Source organism: Delphinus delphis, chromosome 17 (assembly GCF_949987515.2).
Source record: "Delphinus delphis chromosome 17, mDelDel1.2, whole genome shotgun sequence".
NCBI classification, from domain to species: domain Eukaryota; kingdom Metazoa; phylum Chordata; class Mammalia; order Artiodactyla; family Delphinidae; genus Delphinus; species Delphinus delphis.
Window position 1 is genome coordinate 30,924,196 of NC_082699.1, and position 24,450 is coordinate 30,948,645.

A 24,450-nucleotide genomic window follows, 5' to 3' on the forward strand; every position below is an offset into this window, starting at 1 on the left:
ATTTAGGTGAGAATATTTGTCCCTCTCCTTAAGGATATCATGATTTTAGTTCTGGTCTTCCCTAGGGATGAGAGATTTGGGAGGATAGTGAGAGGAAAATATTGATGTTGAGCTCACACCCAGTCATGATTACAGCCAAAATCCGAGTCATTTAAGGTTAGATTTTAAAAATAACCCAAACTTGGGTTATCTGGGGGGGATCTCTACCAGAGAGTGGATGCTTTCTAGTTTTACAATTCTATATATTCATTTTAAATGCACAATCATATGTCCAGCTCATATCCCATCCTGCTGTCCCTTACTTCAATCTTTCATAAGGCTCTAAGATTTCTTGAAGATTCCTGTCAGATTGAGAAAGGCCAGGTAATTCTGCCTTTGGCACAAAACAAAAGCTGTGCTATTTAACGGAAGGTATTCACCAGTATGTGTTTCCCCTCCCACCTGAGTCTATTCATCATATAATGATCCTGTGAAGTTGTAGCTTTCTCCCAATACCTGATACACTTCCATTATGACCTTACAATTAAAACAGAAAAGAGTTATTTTCTCATTGAAAATAAACAGCAATTATAGAAGTTAAATTTCACCAAAAGAGATATTAAATATATCAGCTTTTTAACATGTAAAACACAAGGTGGAATCTTTTGTGGTATTTCCAAGAAATTGACCCCCCAAAAGTGCAGCGCAACCCCTTGAAAATAAGACAAAACATTTATTCTAAAACTATTTAAGGGATTAGCAAATGCATCACTGTCACGAAGGTTTACTGTTGAAATTCCATCTAGTAAACTCATCTACCACATAGAGAAAACATGCCCAGACACTCTCCTCATCTAATCTATAATGAATAGGCTGCTAGGGAAGACATATATTCAGTAACCTAGTCAACAGTGGTACAGTCTGAAATAGACCTTTTTTTTTTTTTCCTGAATGAAGGAGACAAGATTTCACTGGCAATATATTACTTACTAGGAAATTCAATACCTATTTTCAAACAATTTCACCCAAATTAGATTTCATTGTGATTTTTAATAGTATACATGCACAAGTATTCTGAAATTGAACTCTTTTCTTTTTCCCATAGCACTTTGTTTGCATCCATTTCTTACTTGCTATAGAGTAAGAAACCTTGTTGCTAGGTTACTCAAGGGCGCTAAGCTACTGTCAATCACGTTTGTGAGAACAGCAAAGAAAAAAACTGTTAATAAGCCCTATGATTTACATACAAATAGAGACTATAAAATATATGAATTTTAAGTGCATAATGAAAAAATAGCATGCTCTAAAAAATATGTATTTGATTTATGCCTTAGGCTTTCAAACAAATAAGTTAGAATTACATAAAAAAAGAATGGTGATTTTTCTCTAAATTATTTTTTATATTATGTCATTCATCATGAAAGGCTGTTTCTCCAAATGAATAAAAAGTGCATAACTATTTTTAATTGTAAAATATCAGAAAGGCTAAGGAATCTACCATTTTATGATCAAAGTCTGTTTCTCGGCTGACAAATCAATGTCAATAAGATTATGGGTCACTTTGAGTTGTCCATTCTTCATACCATTGTTATTGGTTAATCAAGAAATCTTTTCTGACATCATCAATAATTGACCAGGAATAATTATCAATTAAAATTTGTAATGCAAATTTCCACAAAACAGTGGAAGATCAAACATGACTATATTGGTGTCACATTATAGTATGAATTCAGCAAGGCCTCAATAACATTTCTTATTGAAGCAAAGCCTGCTGTAGACAGCTTTACTCTAGGTCAAGGTAAAAAGTAAGTGACTATACCTACAATGCTTTCAAGTAGTAATTTTATCTTCAGTGCCTATATATGTGTATATATATATATATATATATATATATATAATCCAATGTATAAAATACAGATGAAAACAAATATCTGTTTAAATAATTTTTTAATCACCAAGGGGATATCCTCTCTTGAGTTTGCTTTTGTTTTCTGTTATTTCATTTATGTTGTTGAGACCACAGAATTCTGAGAGTCCAATCATTTTTGGTATGATAGGGAAAAGTCTGTACCTAACAGCCCTAAATAATAAGATGCTAATGCTCTTTGTATGAGGATAATTTGGTCAACATGGTGATGTAAAACTAGCCAAATACAAGCCGTACTGTACACTCAGCATCAAGGGTAGGAAAACACTCTGGCCGAAATTCATAGTGCTTTGTAAACACTGACATTTAAGTTACCAATGAATTAAGATCAGGTTCAAAAAGTGAAGATCAGGAATAAACACTGGCTCGAAATCGTCAAAGAAGTATAGGAGTCTTTGGTATAAGTAACCTTATTCTACTCTATAGAATAAAACATGTTTGTTGTACAAACAGAGCAAGATAGGTGGCTTAGCATGTCATCATTCTATAGTAGTGAACAATAAGAAGTTTGGGAAATTGGGGTATAATAGAAGTGACATAGAAGAAACCTTTCTTTATAACGTTTTTGTTTTCTACTAAATTATAGTATCTTATTTGATAAAAAATTAAATTAAATCTACAAAGTAAAATTTGAAGGTACACCTTATCTCTTAAAGACTATGCCATAGACATCCATCTTCATACATTGTTGTATGAAATATATCCCTATTTTGTGCCTTGATGTATTTTCAATGTTTTCAAATGCACATAATGGATAATTAAGGAAAACTTTCTTTATGTGTGCATTTTGGGGAAATGATATTGTATGTGTAGGGTCTATGTGAGGCTTGAGAATATATAAAGCCACCAGCATAATTCTTGCTCAATAAGCCATATTATTATTTTATGCTTAATAATTGTTCTGAGTTCTTGAAATTGTTCCTACTGAAGTTAAGATTTGTCCTTGGAATGAGCAAGACTGAATATGCAGGTGAGATTTAAGTAGTCAGAATTGTGATGAAAGAGAAACTACAGAGGGTACAGAATCATATATTGCTTGAAAATTCCCCAAGTCCCAAAACAAAAAGGGGAAATGTAAAAAAACTGGCAAATTAGTTTTTATTTTGTTTTCTTTGCTTTATTTTGCTCACTGGATTGACGTGCATTTGAGAGTATAGAAAATATATTAGGAGACAAACAGCTTTCTTTGAGGGAAATCTTGACTCCTTTTACTGTCTAGGATTCAGCCCATCTCATTATCACTAAAACAAGCAACTACAGAACCTCAAATGGTGCAACAAAATCTAACCTTGAATTACATTCTCTGTTACTAATATATTCAAATACCTTGCTGTCTTGTGGACAAAACCAATTTCCTACACTTAGTGATTACCTAAATGGAGGAAAAACCAGAAGAGTTATTTTCTCTGCAGAGCAAGAAGATATATCAGGCAATAAAAGGCAAACACTTAAATTCTGTGCTAATAGATATTGCCTTTACTAGATTCTAATATAAATAAGGAGCAGCAGACACACAAAGTTCCAGTAAACTCATTAAGAAAGTGTCCTTGTCACAAACATTTCATGTAACCATATAGTGAAAACCTGTATTAATTGACTTAGCTATCCATATCCATATATCAGGGTGGTATCCTGAAATATGGCTTTCAACAGCAATAACAACGAGGAGACATTAATAGTTCTTATGCCTAATGGCAAATGTAAGCAGAGCATTTTTAGAATATATATTCTTATTTAATCTCTCAGTCCAGTACTGAAATCAAGAGAAGTAAATTTTCCTCCAGCTGTTGAGGCTAATAAGTTTATCAATACCTTAATATAAAATTAAGATATTATTACTCATTTACTCAAGTGAATCACAAAGGCAAGAACCCTAAATCTCCCTCACTGACAGGACCCAACACATTGAAATGAGACAACACAATGAAATGAAACACAGACATCCTTCCTCCTGAAAAAAAAATTAAATGATTAAAATAATAAATTTATTAGGGCATGAAGGGATATATTTTAGATATTATAGAAATTCTTGGAGAGGAAGAAAAGGGAAGTAGGGTTTGGAATCTTACTTAACCTGAAAGATCACTTTGCCAGTCCATATTCCTATTTGTGACTGAGCCAGTTATTTCAGGCATAGTTTCATTTCAGCTAATGTTTGGTAAAGCCAAATGCAAGCTTCATATACCCAGTGATTATATGATCCAAATTATAGTACTCAGTATGGAAGAACAAAGAAATGGGTGATAAGTATATTTTTATGATAACAATCACTTCCTTTTAAATAATTATGCATTTTTTATTATATTGGCACATACATTTTAAAAATTATTGGCTTCATGTTAAATTGAACATATTTACTAACAAAATATTTAAATCTATTCTGATATAATTACCTGAGTTTCTTAATAAAATGCAACTGGAAGAATGTATTTTTAATAGTTAAATTTTCATTGTTATCAAGTTATTTTCCATTTTCAATATGAGACTTCCAAACATACTTGTAAAATTCTGTTATTAACCAAAATAAACAACTAAAACCTGATCATACCTTGTTTTGTGGTACCATCAGCAAAGTTAGCAAAAGCTTGAGGACATTTTTCACTGACATTCCATATATTCACTGGTTATAAAGAGTGGCAGAATTTAGGACCTAAATTGTCTAGTCTGAAAAGTGGCTATAAATATGAATTATAACTACCTATTAACCAAAAAACTTATGTGGGAGCAGTCATTCAGAATTGGTCAAATTGAAAATTCATAGGATAAGTTAATGAGGCAAAAATTAGTGTTTCTGTTCATTCAAAAATCTAAAGGAGCTCTAAATCACCATCCCATCCCCACCATGAATGAATCAGTGTTTGAAATTTCATATATAGTATGCAATTTCTTTAGAATTATACTGTTGCTTAAATGGCTTCTTAAATGAAAATGAAGCAGTGGAAGGACCAAAAGATATTCCACTGAACATCTTACCAATCAAGAGACACTGTCAACTGGACGAAAAGATGGAAAATAGCTGGGGCCATTACTAAAAGTTATAATGATCATCATGACCATATTTTTCACTTTAACATGTGATTCTCTAATTTATGATAGAAACTAAAAACTTAGGATGTAAAGGTTAAGGAGATTTTTATCATTCTGCATAAAAGTGAAGATGCAAGATGGAGGGGTTATGGGGATATATGTATACGTATAGCTGATTCACTGTTATACAGCAGAAACTAACACAACATTTTAAAGCAATTATACTCCAATGAAGATGCTTTAAAAAAAAAAAAGTGAATTGTACTTTGTATTTAGCAACTGTGGGAGTGAAGCCCCTCAAACAGTAATGGCTGAACTCTAATGGTAAAAACAAACAAATAAACAAACAAACAAAAAGACAACAGCCCTTAATAAGATTCCATTATATGTTAGTTGTTGTGCTGGAAAGTTAGAGTACTGCGATACACTGTCTCCTTATCTGTCTTTACTGAGAATTTTCTAAAAGACATTACTTGAGCCTAAGTCATGTAGATGATGGACTGAACTTGCCTTTATTGGGCTGGGGTGGGGGTGGGGTGCAGCTTTAGCTTCTTTGACGTAGAGGTACAAAATATCTTTGAAACTTAGACACAAAATACCAGAGCATTGTATTTAATACACACATCCACACATTTATGCATGAACTCTCCTACCTATAAAATAAGAAAAAATAAACTTCATTTTTATTTAATGCACAGATTGATTCTGGTTCCCTCACTTGTACAGACTTCATACAGTCATCATCTGTGTTCAAGCAGGTGTCCTGAGGGAGGAGATGGAGTTCCACAGTACAAACAGGTTTAGTGTGTCACCTTCAATAGTTAGCTTGATTCCAGCACATTGCAAAATACAGCTATTTTTAAATGGATTTATGGATTAGTCATTTTAAAAAGAAGAAATTTTGTAATACTTTGTGATGTGATGGAGAATGACCAAGAAAATATTTTGTACCACATAGATGTTTCCTGCTTATCTCAGGGCAAAGTACTTAAAAAGTTGTCACACTTACATAAATTTTGCATTTCTTCTACAAAAAGACAAAAGTGCTGTCATTTTCTATAAAGACAAGAGGTTGCAAATACAGCTGACTCTTGAACAATGTAAGGGTTGGGGTAGTGACCCCCCACGCAGTCAAAAATCTGAGTATAACTTTTAACTCCCCCAAAATGTAATTACTAATAGCGTGCTGTTGACCAGAAGCCTTACCGACAACATAAACAGTTGAATAACATAATTTGTAAGTATGTGTATATTTACATATATTTTATACATTTGTGACATATCTTTTGCTTAATTTTTTCGGTATTTCTAGGCTATGTTGTTCATCTGCAAGTTTTTTTCAAATTGCCATAAATCTCCAAAAAAATTTTCCAATACATTTATTGAAAAAGTTTGCATGTAAGCAAACCTGCACAGTTCAAACATGTGTTGTTCAAGGGTCAACTGCAATATACTACTCAATAGCTACATTGGGAATATGAATAAAAAGAACATAAAATCTGTCCCATTAAGATAAAAGTGATGTTTTAGCAATTAGGAGAAAAAAATGCTTTTGAAAGAAATATGCCCTATATAGAGAGTATTTTTGTAAAGATGCATGTCTGGAAGTGTTTCCATTATCACATGAATTTGTACTGAAAAGATATAAATACATCACCTATTAAAACTGTCTCAGAATTTCCTACTTTAAAATTCCAGAAACATAATTTTGCACCTGTAAAATAACCTGCCAAAAGAATAATTTCAGTAGGTTGTAAGTCCATTTGTTAAAAAGATGAAAATGCAACACCTTTCGATTTGTTTTTAAGAACAATTGATAGACATCATGGAAGATGAGAATTTGCCATCTGAATTTTGCCAAAAAACCTTTGCATAACTGATGAATAAGATTATAGAACGAGCCTAGTGGTTTGTAGTTAGCTAATGACATAGCTTTTTCTGTTGCATTTACATATCTTTATGAGGTGTCTTTTTGTCCATGGCAATTTTTAAGGAGATTACAAATATATGGATCTTATGCTTAGTGAAGTAAGACAGCCAGAGAAACACAAATACTGTATATTTTCACTTATATGTGGAATCCAAAAATAAAGACAAATGGACAAATATAGCAAAACAGAAACAGACTCAGATACAGAGAACAACTAGTGGCTACCAGAGAGGAGAGGAGTAGGGGGAGGAGCAAGATTGGTGAAGGGGATTAAGAGGTACAAACAATTGATATATGTATAAAAAAATAAGTTGCAAGGATGTAATATACAGTACAGGGAATATAGTAAATATTTTATAATAACTTTATATGGTGTATAATCTATAAAAATATTGAATCATTATGTTATACACCTGAAATTAATATAATATTGTAAGTTGACTATACTCCAATAAAAAAAGAAATAAACAAATCTTGAAATTGCCATATTTTAAAGTGTCAAATCAATATTTTCAAAATAATGAACCATAGTCAGCCATAGAACTCTCCATGAAAAAATAGTTCTAATAAGAGCAAAACAATATAAATACAATTATTATGTAAAATACAAAGATTATTATTTAATTTTGTCATCCTTAACTCATCTTACTATTTCTATTTTGAGGATATTTTATAACATATATAATGTTTAGTTAGTTCAAAGATATAATGGTAAATAAGATTGTGAATGTTAAAAAAATGACTGATGGAGGAATGCAATAGAAAGTGCAGAGATCAATGATCTGATAGAAAGAAGATACTCTATGTTTTAAAGTGAAGCTAATTCCTTAAATTCTCTCCATGACATAGTCACTTACTCTCCCTAAGGGATGAGAACACAGTCTATCAATATCTATATAATATATTCTGGCTGTGACAATTCCCAAGCTTTTCCTTTCTGTCAGGCACTATTGAAGCTACTGAAGTCCTGTAGAGTAAACTCCCTAGAATAACTTCCAAGACATTCATAATTTGGTCTCCAAGTATGCCTTTGTTACTTTGTTGTATAGAATCCATTTCTTGGTCACACTGAAATTTCAGTTCTACCCCCAACAGACCTCCATAATAATAACAACTGCTGTCAGTCCTTTACTGCCTACTAGGTACTAGGCAATTTACATGATTTATCTTATAGCAATTCTGCGAGTTAAGCATTATTATCTCTCTTTTATAAATGACAGAATAAAACCCCAGAAAGATTAAATAACTTACCCAGGGACACACCAATAAGAGAGGAGTAATCAGTATTCAAATAGAGATCTGACTACACCCAAGGTCAACTTTGTTCTTCAAGGCTGCCTCTTAGACATGGAAGAGACCCAGCTGCCTATCTATATCCTAGGAAATGCTAGGAGACCGTATTCACATTTCAAACTGAGAAAGCAGACCGTCTGAAAACATATCTACAATAACTGTGAGTTTTTGTAGCTTTTACACAAACAAAACATTCCATTTTACATCATGAAAGGAGCTGTTGTTGCCTATGTTCTGGATATAACACTAGCTCCTACTTCTGAGGGCTTCTCTAATTGCCAATGCAAAATAGCCTTGCACTGTCCAATTTGCCTAGCTCAACTAATATTCTTATTTCCATGCCAGAATACTTATGGCCATTTCTGTTTCGTAGTTTAAAAAAAACACTACAACCATCTTTGCCAGAGAATTATCCTTTCTTCTCACTTCATTAATTACTTCCCAGCACTTTCTATAATAATAAGACTACAATAAGTCTCAGTGTTTCTGGTCAACTGTATCTACAGTTTCCTCGGTTATCTCTTCTAAAATTAATCCTTCAAATACCATACACATGTTGATGGCACACCAATTTAACCCTTTAATCCTGACCTCACCATAATGCACAGACTCTGCTATGACACTGCTGTTTAACCCAAAAATATAGGAATCACCCTTAATTCTCCTTTTTCTCACCATTCATACTCAATCCATCATCATTCCTTAGATCCAATTTTACATTGAATGGAAACTCTTATTTCTGCTGCCACTCCTTTTTCCAGAGCACCTACCAGAAATTACAAGATTCTCCAACTGGCCTCTGTGCTTTACATATTACTACTATTCTCTCTCATTCCCCAACTAATATGAAGTGTTTTTTGTTTAACTACAGTAAAATATATGTAACTTAAAATTTACCGTTTTAACCATTTTCAACAGTAAAATTTGGTGGCATTAAGTACATTGTTAAGCATCCATCACCACCATCCATCCCCAGAGCTATTTCATAATTACAAACTGAAATTCTGTATCCATTAAACAATAACTCCCCATCCTCCTCTTCTACCATTCCTTGGTAACCACTGTTCTACTTTCTGTCTATGAATTTGACTACTCTATGTACCTCGCATTACTGATACACACAGTATTTGTCCTTCTGTGTCTGGCTTATTTCATTTAGGATGTTTTCAACATTTATCTGTGTTACAACATGTGATATTACAAATATAATTTTTAAAGCTGAATACTATTGTATTGAATGTATATATCACATTTTATTTATCCATTGATCCGTTGATGAACATTTGTGTTTTGTCCATCTTTTGGATATTATAAAGAATACTGTTATAAACACTGGTGTACAAATATCTATTTTAATCACAACTTTCAGTTTTCTGGGGCTATATCTAGAAATGGAATTACTGGATTATATGGCAATTCTAAGTATAATTTTTTGAGGAATTCTCATACTGTTTTCCTCAGAAGCCTCACTATTTTACTTTCCCACCAGTAATGCACAAGGGGTTCTATTTCTCCACATCTTCTCCAACACTTGTTATTTTCTGTTTATTATTGTTTTTATAACAGTAATCCTAATGTGCATGAAGTGGCATGAGCTGTCTTTTTAAGTAGATCAACCTATATCATTCATTTGATTATAAACCTTTAGGAGTTACCCAACAACTGAATATAAAATTCAAACTCCTTACTGTGGCTTATAAGTCCATGCACAGTCATGGTTAACCTTTTAACTTTTTTTCTACTTTTTGGAACTAGTGGAGCTAAAGGGAAATTAACATTTATTGAGCTTGTTATGTATCAGACACAAAATTATCTCTTAGTCTTTTATTCTTTTATGATATTTCTAATATTTTATTTTTTTTTTATTGGGGTATAGTGGTTTTACCATGTTGTGTTAGTTGCTACTGTACAGTGAAGTGGAGCTCCCTGTGCTATACAGCATGTTCTTTTTAGTTATCTATTTTATACATATTAGTGTGTATAGTTCAATCACAATCTCCCAATTCATCTGACCCACCTTGGTGTCGATGCATTTGTTCTGTACAACTGTGTCTCTATTTCTGCCTTGCAAACCGGCTCATCAGTACCATTTTTCTAGGTTCCACATATATGCGTTAATATATGATATTTGTTTTTCTATTTCTGACATACTTCACTCTGTATAGCAGTCTTTAGATTCATCCACGTCTCTACAAATGACCCAAATTCGTTCCTTTTTATGACTGCGTAATATTCCACTGTATATATGTACCACAACTTCTTTATCCATTCATCTGTTGATGGGCGTTTATGTTGCTTCCATGACCTAGCTATTGTAAGTAGTGCTGCAATGAACATTGGGGTGCATGTGTCTTTTTCAATTATGGTTTCTCTGCCCAGTAGCGGGATTGCTGGGTCATATGGTAATTCTATTTTTAGTTTTTTAAGGAACCTACATACTGTTCTCCATAGTGGTTGTATCAATTTACATTCCCACCAACAGTGCCAGAGGGTTCCCTTTTCTCCACACCCTCTCCAGCATTTACTGTTTGTAGATTTTCTGATGATGCCCATTCTAACAGGTGTGAGGTGATACCTCATTGTAGTTTTAATTTGCATTTCTCTAATAATTAGTGATGTTGAGCAGATTTTCATGTGCCTCTTGGTCATCTGTATGTCTCTTTGGAGAAATGTCTATTTAGGTCCCGTGCCCATTCTCTGATTGGGTTGCTTGTTTTTTTTGATATTGAGATGCATGATGTGTTTATATATTTTGGAGATTAATCCTTTGTCCTTTGACTTGTTGGCAAATATTTACTCCCATTCTGAGGAGTGTCGTTCCGTCTTGTTTATAGTTTCCTTTGCTTTGCAAAAGCTTTTAAGTTTCATTAGGTCCCATTTGTTTATTTTTGTTTTTATTTCCATTACTCTAGAAGGTGGGTCAAAAAAAAATCTTGCTGTGATTTATGTCAAAGAGTGTTCTTCCTATGATTTTCTCCAAGAGTTTTATAGTGTCTAGTCTTACATTAGGTCTTTAATCCATTTAAAGTCTATTTTTGTATATGGTGTTAGGGAGTGTTCTAATTTCATTCTTTTACATATAGCTAACCAGTTTTCCCAACACCACTTATTGAAGAGATTGCCTTTTCCCCATTGTGTATCCTTGCCTTTTGTCATAGATTAGTTGACCATAGATGTGTGGGTTTATCTCTGGGTTTTCTATCATGTTCCATTGATCTATATTTCTGTTTTAGTGCCAGTACCATATTGTCTTGAGTACTGTACCTTTGTAGTGTAGTCTGAAGTCAGGGAGTCTGATTCCTCCAGCTCTGTTTGTTTTTTTTTTTTTTCTTCTCAAGATTGCTTTGGCTATTTGGGGTCTAGTGTGTCTCCATACAAATTTTAAGATTTTTGTCCTAGTTCTATACAAAATGCCATTGGTAATTTGATACGGATTGCACTGGTTCTGTAGACCACTTTGGGTAATATAGTCATTTTCACAATATTGATTCTTCCAATCCTAGAACATTGTTTATCTCTCCATCAGTTTTTGTCATCTTTTATTTTTTTCCTCAGTGCCTTATAGTTTTCTGAGTACTGGTCTTTGACCTCCTTAGGTAGGTTTATTCCTAGGTATTTTATTATTTTTGTTGCAATGGTGAATGGGATTATTTCCTGAATTTCTCTTTCTGATCTCTCATTGTAAGTGTATAGGAATGCAAGGGATTTTTGTGCATTAATTCTGTATCCTGAAACTGTACCAAATTCATTGATTAGCTCTAGTAGTTTTCTGGTGGCATCTTGAGGATTCTCTATGTATAGTATCATGTTATCTGCAAACAGTGACAGTTTTACTTCTTCTATTCCAATTTGTATTACTTTTATTTCTTTTTCTTCTCTGTCATAGGTAAAACTTATAAAACTATGTTGAATAATAGTGGCAAGAGTGGACATCCTTGTCTTTCTCCTGATCTTAGAGGAAATGCTTTCAGTTTTTCACCATTGAGAATGATGTTTGCTGTGGGTTTGTCATACATGGCCTTTATTATGGTGAGGTAGGTTCCCTCTATGCCCATTAATGGAGAGTTTTGATCATAAATGAGTGTTGAATTTTGTCAAAAGCTTTTTCTGCATCTATTGAGTTGATCATATGGATTTTATTCTTCAGTTTGTTAATACATTGTATCACATTGATTGATTTGCATATATTGAAGAATCCTTGCATCACTGGGATAAATGCTGCTGGACCATGGTGTATGATGCTTTTAATGTGTTGCTGGATTCTGTTTGCTCGCATTTTGTTGAGGACTTTTGCATCTATATTCATCAGTGATATTGGTGTGTAATTTTCTTTTTTTGTAGTATCTTTGTCTGATTTTGGTATCAGGGTGATGGTGGCCTCATAGAATGCATTTGGGGGTGTTCCTTCCTCTGCAATTTTTTGGAATAGTTTGAGAAGGATAGGTGTTAGCTCTTCTCTAAATGTTTAATTGAATTTGCCTGTGAAGCCATCTGGTCCTGGGCTTTTGTTTGTTCAAAGATTTTTAATCACAGTTTCAATTTCATTACTGTGATTGATCTGTTCATATTTTCTATTTCTTCCTGGTTCAGTCTTGGAAAGTTATACCTTTCGAGGAATTTTTCCATTTCTCCCAGTTTGTCCATTTTATTGGCATAGAATTTCTTGAGTAGTCTCTCAGGATGGTTTGTATTTCTGCCGTGTCTGTTGTAAATTCTCCTTTTTAATGTCTAACTTTATTGATTTGATTCCTCTCCCTCTTTTACTTGATGAGTCTGGCTAAAGGTTTATCAATTTTGTTTATCTTCCCAAAGAACGAGCTTTTAGTTTTATTGATCTTTGCTATTGTTTTCTTTGTTTCTATTTCATTTATTTCTGCTCTTATCTTTATGATTTCTTTCCTTCCACTAACTTTGGGTTTTGTTTGTTCTTCTTTCTCTGGTTCCTTTAGGTGTAAGGTTAGATTGTTTATTTGAAATTTTTCTTGCTTCTTGAAGTAGGAATGTATTGCTATAAACTTCCCTCTTAGAACTGCTTTTGCTGTATCCCATAGCTTTTGCTGCATCCCATAGTTTTTATTGTCATTTGTCTCAAGGTATTTTTTTATTTCCTCTTTAATTTCTCAGTGATCTCTTGGTTATTTAGTAACGTATTGTTTAGCCTCCAGGTGTTTGTACTTTTTACTTTTTTCCCCTGTAATTTATTTCTAATCTCATAACATTGTGGTCAGAAAAGACGCTTGATACAATTTCAATTTTCTTAAATTTACTGAGGATTGATTTTTGACCCGATGTGATGTATCCTGGATAATGTTCCCTGTGTACTTGAGAAGATAGTGTAATCTGCTGTTTTTTGATAGAATGTCCTATAAATATCAATTAAATCTATCCGGTCTATTGTGTCAATTAAAGCTTGTGTTTTCTTATTAATTTACTGTCTGGATGATCTGTTCATTGGTTTAAGTGAGGTGTTAAAGTCTCCCACTATTACTGTGTTACTGTTGATTTCCCCTTTTACACCTCTTAGCATTTGTCTTATGTATTGACGTGCTCCTTTGTTGGGTGCATATATATTTATCATTGTTATATCTTCTTCTTGGACTGATCCCATGATCAGTATGTAGTGTCCTTTCTTGTCTCTTGTAACATTCTTTATTTTAAAGTCTATTTTATCTGATATGAATATTGCTACTCCAGCTTTCTTCTGATTTCCATTTGCATGAAATATCTTTTTCCATCCCCTCACTTTCATTCTGCATGTGTCCCTAGGTCTGAAGTGGGTTTCTTGTAGAAATATATATGTGGGTCTTCTTTTTGTATCCATTCAGCCAGTCTGTGCCTTTTGGTTGGAGCATTTAATCCATTCACATTTAAAGTAATTATCACTATACATGTTCCTATTACCATTTTCTTAATTGTTTTGGGTTTCTTACTGTAGGTCCTTTTCTTCTCTTGTGTTTCCTGCTTAGAGTTCCTTTAACATTTGTTGTACAGCTGGTTTGGTGGTGCTGAATTCTCTTAGCTTTTGCTTGTTTGTAAAGCATTTGATTTCTCCATTGCATCTGAATGAGATCCTTGCTGGGTAGAGTATTCTTTGTTGTAGGTTCTTCCCTTTCATCACTTTATCTTACCACTCCCTTCTGGCTTGCAAAGTTTCTGTGAGAAATCAGCTGTTAACCTTATGGGAGTTCCCTTGTATGTTATTTGTCCTTTTCCCCTTGTTGCTTTCAATAATTTTTCTTGGTCTTTAATTTTTGTTAATTTGTTTACTATGTGTCTCGGTGTGTTTCTCCTTGGGTTTATCCTGTATGGGACTCTCTGCTTTTTCTGGAATTGGGTGGCTATTTTCTTTCCCATGTGCAGGAAGTTTTCAACTATAATCTTTTCAAATATTTTCTTGGCTGTTTTCTCTCTCTCTTCTTTTTCTGGGATCCCTATAATGCGAATGTTGGTGTGTTTAATGTTGTCCCAGAGGTCTCTCAGGCTGTCTTCATCTCTTTTCATTCTTTTTTTCCTTTCTTTTCCATAGAAGTGAGTTTCAGCATTCTGTCTTCCAGATCATTTATATGTTCTTCTGCCTCAGTTATTCTGCTATTGTTTCCTTCTAGTGTATTTTTTCATTTCAGTTATTGTATTGTTCATCTCTGTTGGTTTGTTCTTATTTCTTCTAGGTACTTGTTCTTTATATCTTCTAGGTCTTTCTTAGACATTTCTTGCATCTTCTCGATCTTTGCCTCCATTATTTTTCCAAGGTCCTGGATCATCTTCACTATTATTATTCTGAATTCATTTTCTGCAATGTTGCCTATCTCCAGTTCATTTAGTTGTTTTTTTTTGGGGGGTTTTATCTTATTCCTTCATCTGGGACATAGTCCTCTGCCTTTTCATCTTGTCTGTCTTTCTGTGAATATGGTTTTGTTCCACAGGCTGCAGGACTGTAGTTCTTCTTGCTTTTGCTGTCTGCCCTCGGGTGGATTAGGCTATCTAAGAGGCTTGTGCAAGCTTCCTAATGGGAGGGACTAGTTGTGGGTAGAGCTGGGTGTTGCTCTCGTGGGCAGAGCTCAGTAAAACTTTAATCCTCTTGTCTTCTGATGGATGGGGCTATGTTCCCTCTCTGTTGGTTGTTTGGCCTGAGACAATGTAGCACTGGAGACTACAGGCTCTTTGGTGGGGCTAATGGTGGATTCTGGGAGACCTCATACCAATGAGTACTTCTCAGAACTTCTGCTGCCAGCGTCCTTGTTCCGTGGTGAGCCACAGCTGCCCCCTGCCTCTGCAGGAGACCCTCTGACACTAACAGTTAGGTCTGGTTCAGCCTCCTATGCGGTCACTGCACCTTCCCCCTTGGTCCTGGTTTGCACACTACTTTCTGTGTGCCCTCCAAGCATGGAGTCTCTGTTTCCCCCAGTCCTGTCAAAGTCTTGCAATCAAATCCCGCTGGGCTTCAAAGTCCAATTCTCTCCTCACATTACCAGATCCCCAGGTTTGGAAGCCTGACATGAGGCTCAGAACCTTCACTCCAGTGGGTAAACTTCCGTGGTATAATTGTACTCCAGTTTGTGAGTCACCCAACAAGCAGTTATGGGATTTGATTTTAATCATGATTGTGCCCCTCCTACCATCTCACTGCAGATTCTCCTTTGTCTGTGGAGGGTATCTTTTTTGGTGAGTTCCAGTGTCTTTCTGTTTATGATTGTTCAGCAGTTAGTTGTGGTTTGGTGCTCTTGAAAGAGGGAGTGAGCACACATCCCTTTAACTTCTTTTCCTAGTACCTTCTCTTAACATTCGAAGCACATGGTCCTTTTTTTTTTTTTTTTCCTGTTCCTGGAGCAAGCTAAATTATTTTCTACCTTAGGGCACTGCATTTATTTTTCTTATGTATGAAATACAAAAATACACTTCTCTTCATATTTATAAATTTAGTTCAAATTAGACTTCTTCATAGAAATCTTCCCTGACTCCACTTTACCACTACCACCAACACCACGTAACATCCCATTTAAGTCTCTCACTGCATTTATCATAATCGCTACATGGGAGCTTTGTTTTTTACATGTTTGTTCTTTATCCTTCTGTTCTCATTTAACAGGATAGGCACAACACCTAAAACAGTTTCTGGTATTTTCTGAGCTTGGGTAATAGAATTATGAGGATATCTAAGTGAGGAACCCATACATTAATGCCCAGTTGATATCACAATTTAAACCTTACATATGGTCTTTTGCTGTTTGCTGTTTCCTGCTCACTAAGTTAACTACCCAATTATTCATCCCCTCCCCACCCTGACACACACAACTAGGACCCAAATGAGAGTCCTCAAACTCACATTAAGTGCCTCAAACATGAATAACAAACCTCAGTTTATCAGATTCATGGCAAAAGTTAGTAACTTCCAGGCACCTCTAGATAAGCTCTAGGAAATACAGAACAAGGTAAAATATGAGTGACAACTTGGGTCACTGTTGGAAAAGAACACAGCAGTTTTTAGGTTTTTCTTTGGCTCTTCAGATTCTACCTTCCCTCCCCATACCTGGAGATAAACATCAATGGGGACTTCTTTTTACTACTTGAAAATTGCTATTAGGAAAACACTGATATTCAGTGTAAACAACACACCAAACACTAACATTTATTAATTCAGGCACTGTGTTAATCTCTCTACTATATTAGGCTATTCAAGCTTGTGAGGTTGGTATTATTATCTTCACCTTACAGGTGAGCAAATAGATTGAGAAGGGTTAATCAACTTGCTCAGGGCAACCTCAGAGCAGGTAGGTGATATCCAGGAATACAAGTCTCAGTGTGGATATAAAATGGCTCTGGATCTTAACAACTGACAAAAAGGCAAGAAGAGTGAGTCTTTGGCACACCTAGCCTTTATAAGATTAAGGTTGATCTACACAGGACATTCTAGGTCAGAAATCAGCAGTCTTGTTTCACACAGCTGAATCCCATCAGTGGGAAGATGGGCCATTTCACTGTAAAAAACAAAACACAAACAAAAACAAATTATAAGCACATATAAGCATTACCTATCTGCCCAACAGATCCCATATGCTACCAGTTACCAAAGAGAAAGTGTGAGCAGCTCTCAGAAGGCTAGAAATTATTATGATTCTCTAAAAGTAAAAGTTTGAAAATAAAATTAAATTCTCTAAAAGTTTCTCTTCAAAACAGCATAGTCCTCTGAAGACAAAGGAGAGGTGTCTCCCGTCTCTTTCTGATCTCTGCCAAATGGTAAGAAAAGAGGTTTCATATTGCCAATCCATTCGCATATTGTACTTTTGGAAGCACTAAACATAAAGTTAATTTGATGCAGGAAGGTGAGTTAATGAGGATAGATTCTCCTGATATAACTCCAGATGATACAGTGAACAGTGAAATAATACTTAAAAACAACAAAAACACATGTATTCCATTTTCAGTACTGGGTGCTCTCACAAAACAGCTTTCTCTCTCCAGGGACAATCTTGTGCTTCAAAATCTTGCAACATCTTTGCCCCTGAGGGTATATAGTTCTTGGAAATGTAAAACTTGGTTTTGTTTTTTTTAGGGGAATAGCATAGCATTGAGGGTTGAAAGAGTTTAACATTTACTATAACTAAGAAAATTAAAAGGTTGAATGCTTTATGACATTAAGAACACTTTTTTTTAAAATAAGGTTACCTGTATTCTAAAAATACATATGCTTTAGGGTTAATAAGTTAATTGAAGTTTCTCAAGGGTAAGAAGCCCTATTCCAAATTCCTCTAAAGAATAAGGATCTTAAAAACAAGCAAACCTCTTCCATTGTGCATTAATAAACAAGTATTTACAGAAAAACTATAATGTACAGGTTCTTGACTAGGCTTTTCAGTCATATCAGTGAATAATACATGAATAATCTTTGGTCTTATGGAACTGACAGACTGATGGCTGGCAATACAAGTATTAAGTAAATATGTCATTTCAGATGGTAATGAGTACTTTAAGAGAACATGGAGTGTTGTGGAAGTCTAACTAAAGGACCTAATTTAGATGTAGAGGATAAGAAGGCACATGTAGTAAGCGGATAGTTCAACTGAAACTTGAAGTATAAAAGTTAGAAAAGAAAAGAAAATGAAGTTCATATTAAGGTGACATATAGGCAGGTACAAATGCCCAGAGGCATGGGTAGTGGTTTTAAAAGATGTAAAAATTTTGACATTTGTCCCATAAAAAAGAGTCTAATTTCCCCTCCACTTGGTTATGGGTTAGTCCTTGTACTTGCTTTAGATTAACAGAGTATGATGGATATGATGCTGCCTAACTTTTGAGGCTATGTTAGAAAATGTGATACAGCTTCTGCCTGGTTCTCTCTCTTGTGGGAGGCTTACCCTGGGAACCCAGCCTCCACACTGTGACAAAGCACAAGCCACATGTAAAAGCCACATATAGGTGTTACCACTGACAGCCTCATCTAAAGCCTGAGCCAATTAACATCAACTGCCAAACAAGTGAATAACATGCTTTCAGGTGATTCCAGCTCCTAACCTGTGAGTAGTACTCTCAGAGACAAGTTCCCTTTGCTGAGTCTTGTCCAAATTACAGATTCGTGGGCAAAACCAATGTTGCTGTTTTAAACCACTAAGTTTTGGGGCAGGTTGTTTCATTGCAGTAGATAACTGGAGCATCATGAGAGAGCTCTGAGTTTTCAAGAAACTGAAAGAAAGCTACTCTGGTTGAGAGGGAATGAATCTAGAAAAGAGAGTTATATGACAAGATTATGCAACAACTTGTAGGGTTTTAATTTGAAAGCAGAAAATGGTTTTAAGCCTTTAAGTGATACAATAAAATCTGTACTAGAAAAGTATCATTCTGGCTGCTGTATAGGCAATGAATTGAAGGGAATATAAGTGCAAGTGGAGCAGTTAGTAAATGCAATTCTGGCAGTAGCTGGGGAGATGGGTAAGTAGATGAATTCATGATATCTTTCAAAGGTAGACACAACTCTGCAAGCTGTAAAGTATGTTACAGGTATTATTATTAGTACTATCTTATTTAAGCTTGGTGCATATTCACTTTTTTTTTTTTTTTGTACAGAATACTAGGCACTAGGATAGAAAGAAATAGCAAACTGTTTGCCATCAAGGAGCTTCATAGTTGAATCATCAGAGAAACAAGCAGATATTCTGATAGAATCTTGTATGGACACTATAGGGGTACATGGATAAGGCTCTTAAACCTCACTGGGTAATGGTAATAGTATTTAAATACAACTTTGAAAGCATTTTAAAATTTTTATAAAGAGGCTCCTTTGTCCCCTTTCAATCTTCAAGGTCACTTCCCTAGGCCAGGCTTAATAATGTGACACTTCCTAATTGCCTAATTCATTTCCCGGCTCCATTTCTTTCCATTTTGATTTATCCTACTTAGTACTGAAAGATTAGTTAGCCTAAAATAGTATTTCTTTTTTTTTAACTTTCCTGTTAAAGACACTATGATTGCTATCATTTACTTCCTGTACTGGTTTAAAATTTATCCTTGCATTTAATAAACTAAAAGTTCATACATATCTACTTCTGCAAATTCAACTCTGTCTAAAAACCTATATATTCCCTGGATATTATCCAAATTGGTCTATTTATGGGCCATAGAACGTGTTTCCAAGGCTCTGCCTATGTTTACATTAGCTCCATACCACTATTTCCCTGCATATAGCGAAGTGCCTTGGTTGATCAAGTCCCCACCTTCTTTGAAGTCTTTATCTTTCCTTATCTCCCTCTCTAGCCTCTCATAGCACTTAGTGTGCATGCAGCTCATTGGGCACTTAAGTCATCACTGATAAGTAACAGTACGTTGTAGGTATGGGTATAGCCTTTGAGTCTGTAGGACACGGGTTCAAGCCTGGATCAGATACCTACAAGTTATGATCTTGAGCAAAGTAAATGGCCTTTGTAAGTCTCAGTTTGTACATCTGTAATGGAGATAATACTATCACTAATTCATAGGATTGTGGTGTGGGTTAAATAAAAAAAAAATCCCTACAAGAGTGCTTAGCACAGGGTATAGCACAAAATATTATAGTTCAACAATAATAGATAAAAAATCACATTTGTACATGTTATAATTATTTATATAACATAATTATATTCCCAAAATATCTGAAGAATACATGACAACTTTAGGTAACAGATATATTTCTTGACAAAAATATCTGTGATGTCTACACCCATTAAGAAGAAACCACAAAACCAATAAAAACCATTCCTTTGCTACCATGTGCCATTACTGATGAACATCTCATGAGCCTGTCTGGGATCTCCACCTCTTAAGTAGGAGCCGTATCCACTCTCTACCATAAATTCTGTTTTCTAATTGCTGGATTCCTCTCGCCTCCTGCCATGTCTTGTAATTTATGTTTACAATACTTTTAAGACACTAGCTGAAAATCTGCAACAGGTATCAGTGATAGCTTATCATCTGTTCTTCTGAGGACATGTCCCTAATTGCATTTATCTATACAAATTCCTACCTTTCCTTCATTTTACAATCCATGGATAATTCTTCTAATGGATTAAGTGTTACTTACACACATCAACTGTGTCGCATTCCTTCACCCTTAATTGACTTCTCTATTGTAATGTGGCAGGTAAGCTACATCTTTGTCATCATACACTCCCTGGCAATGTGAACACTGATATAACAAAAATAGCAAAATTATAAGGGCTGTGCATTTTGAGGGCAATAGTGGAACAGAGAGAGGGAAATAAGAAGTAGGACACAGAAAGAGAGAGAACACAGAAGGATGAAACACCAACACTTAAGGGGTACCAACGGAAAGACACCAACAAAAGTGGCAGTGGAGATACCAGGAAGTAAGAAGAATCAGAGTGTCAGTGAAGTTGAGAGGGAATTATTTTAGGTCATATCCCTTAAGAGTAATATAACTTAAGAAAAAAATAGCATTACAAAGTACTGGCAAATTGTTGAACAATAGGCCTTCTTCCATACTGCTAATGGGAATGTAAATATACACAATATGTTGGGAAACAATTTGGAATATATTAACGTATATATAAATATCTATGACTTTGCAAATTTATTTCTGGGTATATGCCTTAAAGAAATTCTTGCACATGTATACCAAGAGACTTGTGCCCAAATGTTTATAACAGTATTTTTCTAATAGAGAAAAAAGAAAACTTCTAACTAGAGAAGGCAATGAATAAATAAATTGTGGTATAATATGTCAGTGGAATACTATGTAACAGTGTGGAAAAGAGACTTTGACCTTCTCTTGATGTCTGGTTGCTTTTGTTCAGTATTCCAGGTCTCAGCTCAAATGACACCTCCTCAGAGAGAAGACTTTCCAAATCATCCTAAATAAATACATCTCTCCTATTACTTTATATTTGCATAAACTATTTCATTCCTCTAAAGTAAATTCCAAAATAGATATTTAATTTATTTTTTGTCTCTCACCTTCTGGACTCTTAGGCTCCATCAGGGCAGAGAACATGAATATCCTATTAAACTGCATATAGAAAAGTCCCTGGCATGGATTAGGCACTCAATAAATATTGAATGAGTGGACAAATTATTATAACAGAATATTATATACTCATAAAGAAGAATCAAATGGACCCATATGAACAGATAGGAAGAGGTGAATGCAAATTATTAGTGACAGCACATGTATATACATATCTATATGTTATGCTTGCATGTGCATTTTAAATTTGTACATGTTTCTAAAAAATCATTCAACATGTTTACTTCTTATGAGTGGAAACTGTGGGTAAAGAGTTGAAACAGAAGACTTCATCTCTGTAGTATTTAACTTTTATGTGATTATAATTTTAAAAGACCTAGTAAATATATGAAAATTCAGAGGCAAACTCTGGCTAAAAGCAATTCTTTTAGTGTATAACATATGATATCCCACATAATTCTTGAAGATTGCTTAAAACAATATATTTTAAATGAATATCAGGGGTTGTATTGTACTGATTAAACATAATGAGTTCTGTACTTCTGTAGCAATATCATTAGAGCACTTATCCAGTAAACATTATGTTAAGATCTTCCACACTGACTCTCATATGTTATTCATTTGGGTTTAATTTAAAATGTTATTTTGACTTGATAAATACTGAAAATTAACATTTGAAATGGGTCGACCCTGCAAACCCAAATGGTTTGAGAATTAGGAAAACTGCTCTGTGAAGCAGAATTACATGATTACATTGGTATTCATTTAAAAAATATTCTACCTCATTCAATATTTAAAGTTGCTCACAGAAATATATTGAATAGGAGTAAAATAGAAAACATTGACATTTAGGGATAAAAGAGTTGACATTGAGATAATGCCAGTGACAAAATTCATATAGATTATGTATACTGTAATATCTTGTATAGGTGCCATACACCCAACTCATCTGGATTTCCTAAAATTCAGAGCAAAGACAGAAAAAATGTTCAATTATAAGATCAATTACGACGGTCACAAGATTGCTTTAGAAAGACCTTATTTTTTTTCCTAGTCCTAATCCTGGGTGTTGTTTTTCTCATGAACTTTGTGACTACATGATCCTAAGGCTATGTACTTAGCCTCATTATTACAGACCAAAGAAAATCAGTTTAGAAAAAAAAAATCACTTAGAATAGTTAATATCAACAATATATATAAAATTGGAAAAAAAATCCGATTTTTTATTTGCTGATGTTTCTTCCTTACCACTACTCCCCCACCCCTATAAAAATCTGACTTCTGAATTTCTCTACACTTAGAGAATTCATCTTCTCCTAAGGAAACAAGTTACTAAACTTCTCTGATTTTACCAAGCTCCTGACATATTGTGTTTTTTCAACATATGAAGGCTGTTAATAATAATAAAAACAATAATAATGTCTTAAACCATAACTAAATGCTGATGATTCCTTTATCTGTAACCTCATTTGAGCTCTCCCTCCAGAACTCCAGAAATATATTTCACATTTTCTCACAAACATCTGCATTTAGATGTCTCCATAGCACATCAGTCACCATGTTTAAAACTGAACCTTTTATCACTGCTCATGTGGCTTCCAGTGCAGGGAAAACATTGCCCAGCCTTATGTTAATTATTGAGGTAAATGATACCATCCAGTCAACCAAACTCCAAATTTGGAAGTTATCTCAACATATTTTTTTTTTCTTACCTCTTTCAACCAATCAGCCAGTCTACACATCTGACTGATTGTGCACAGTGAATACATCTCAGACCCATTTTCATCTCTCCATCCTTAGCCTTAGATTGTGAGCTCAAACTTTTAAAACTGAAAAATGATAATGACCTCTTAAAGTGTCTCCCTGATTCTACTCTTGATTCAACTTCCTGTCTATTATTAGTGTGATAATCTTTAGTCAGCAATCTTCCAAACACTTGAAGAAGAGACCATAGAATAAGTGGGCAGAATTCATTTGGACTCATTCAATGAGTGAACTATCATTCTAATACTTAAATCTGAAAAGAAACACAGAGATAGAAAATTAGAGACAATTTCATGACTGAACAGATAGAAAACTTTAAAGTAAATAATAGCAACTGAACTAAAGACATTTTTAAAAAATGCTACATGGTTTATTTTTCATTTGCCTCTCTACAATCCCTTTTCTATCTCCCTTTGACCTGTACCCTTGGAGGCTGACTTCCATGGACTACACCACTGAGGCTCCCTTGCCATTTGATTTCCAGTTGGATTGTGCAAAAGGAGACTCTAACTGTGGAGAACAGAGGACCAATGAAAGGGGAAGTTAAGATATCCATGCCCCTTCTACTACCCTCAATGCATTTCTTTATGGTCACACATCTGTTGGACAGTGATTCTTCCATGACTGCAGGTTTCACCAGGCTCTGAAAATTGAATCACATCCATTTGCCCTCCTAATCCTAAAAGTAGTAACAACTGCCTGCTGTTGCTAATCTCAGGGTCCCTCACTCTATCCTGTAGGTTCCCTTAACCCTCCCTAAATCTCAGAAAATGGTCCCCTAATGTAATTCTTTTGGGTTAGTGTGCCACTTTCTTCCTGCCAGGATCCTGACTGACATGTATGACTAATGCATATACCAAGTTGAGTTTACTCCATGAATAGAAAAAAGCAGCAATATAGAATATATTGAATAGAACAGAATATATATTCCATCTTGACTGCCTTTAAAAAAACTACATAATGCCCATGCATGTTCGTAAGTATTTGGTATATCACACACATTTGTGCAACATGAAGCCAATTTCCTAGAACCATTTTTCAAAAATAATGAGTACATATTTTATCACAAAAGACTATATG

The 24,450-nt window shown here is 34.5% G+C and overlaps 1 protein-coding gene across 1 annotated transcript in view; it reads right to left on the minus strand.

Moving 5' to 3' along the window:
* The window catches only part of MMP16 (matrix metallopeptidase 16), a 342,254-nt gene that overhangs the window by 189,195 nt on the left and 128,609 nt on the right, over positions 1-24,450 (minus strand). The gene's annotated exons all lie outside the window — the stretch shown is intronic.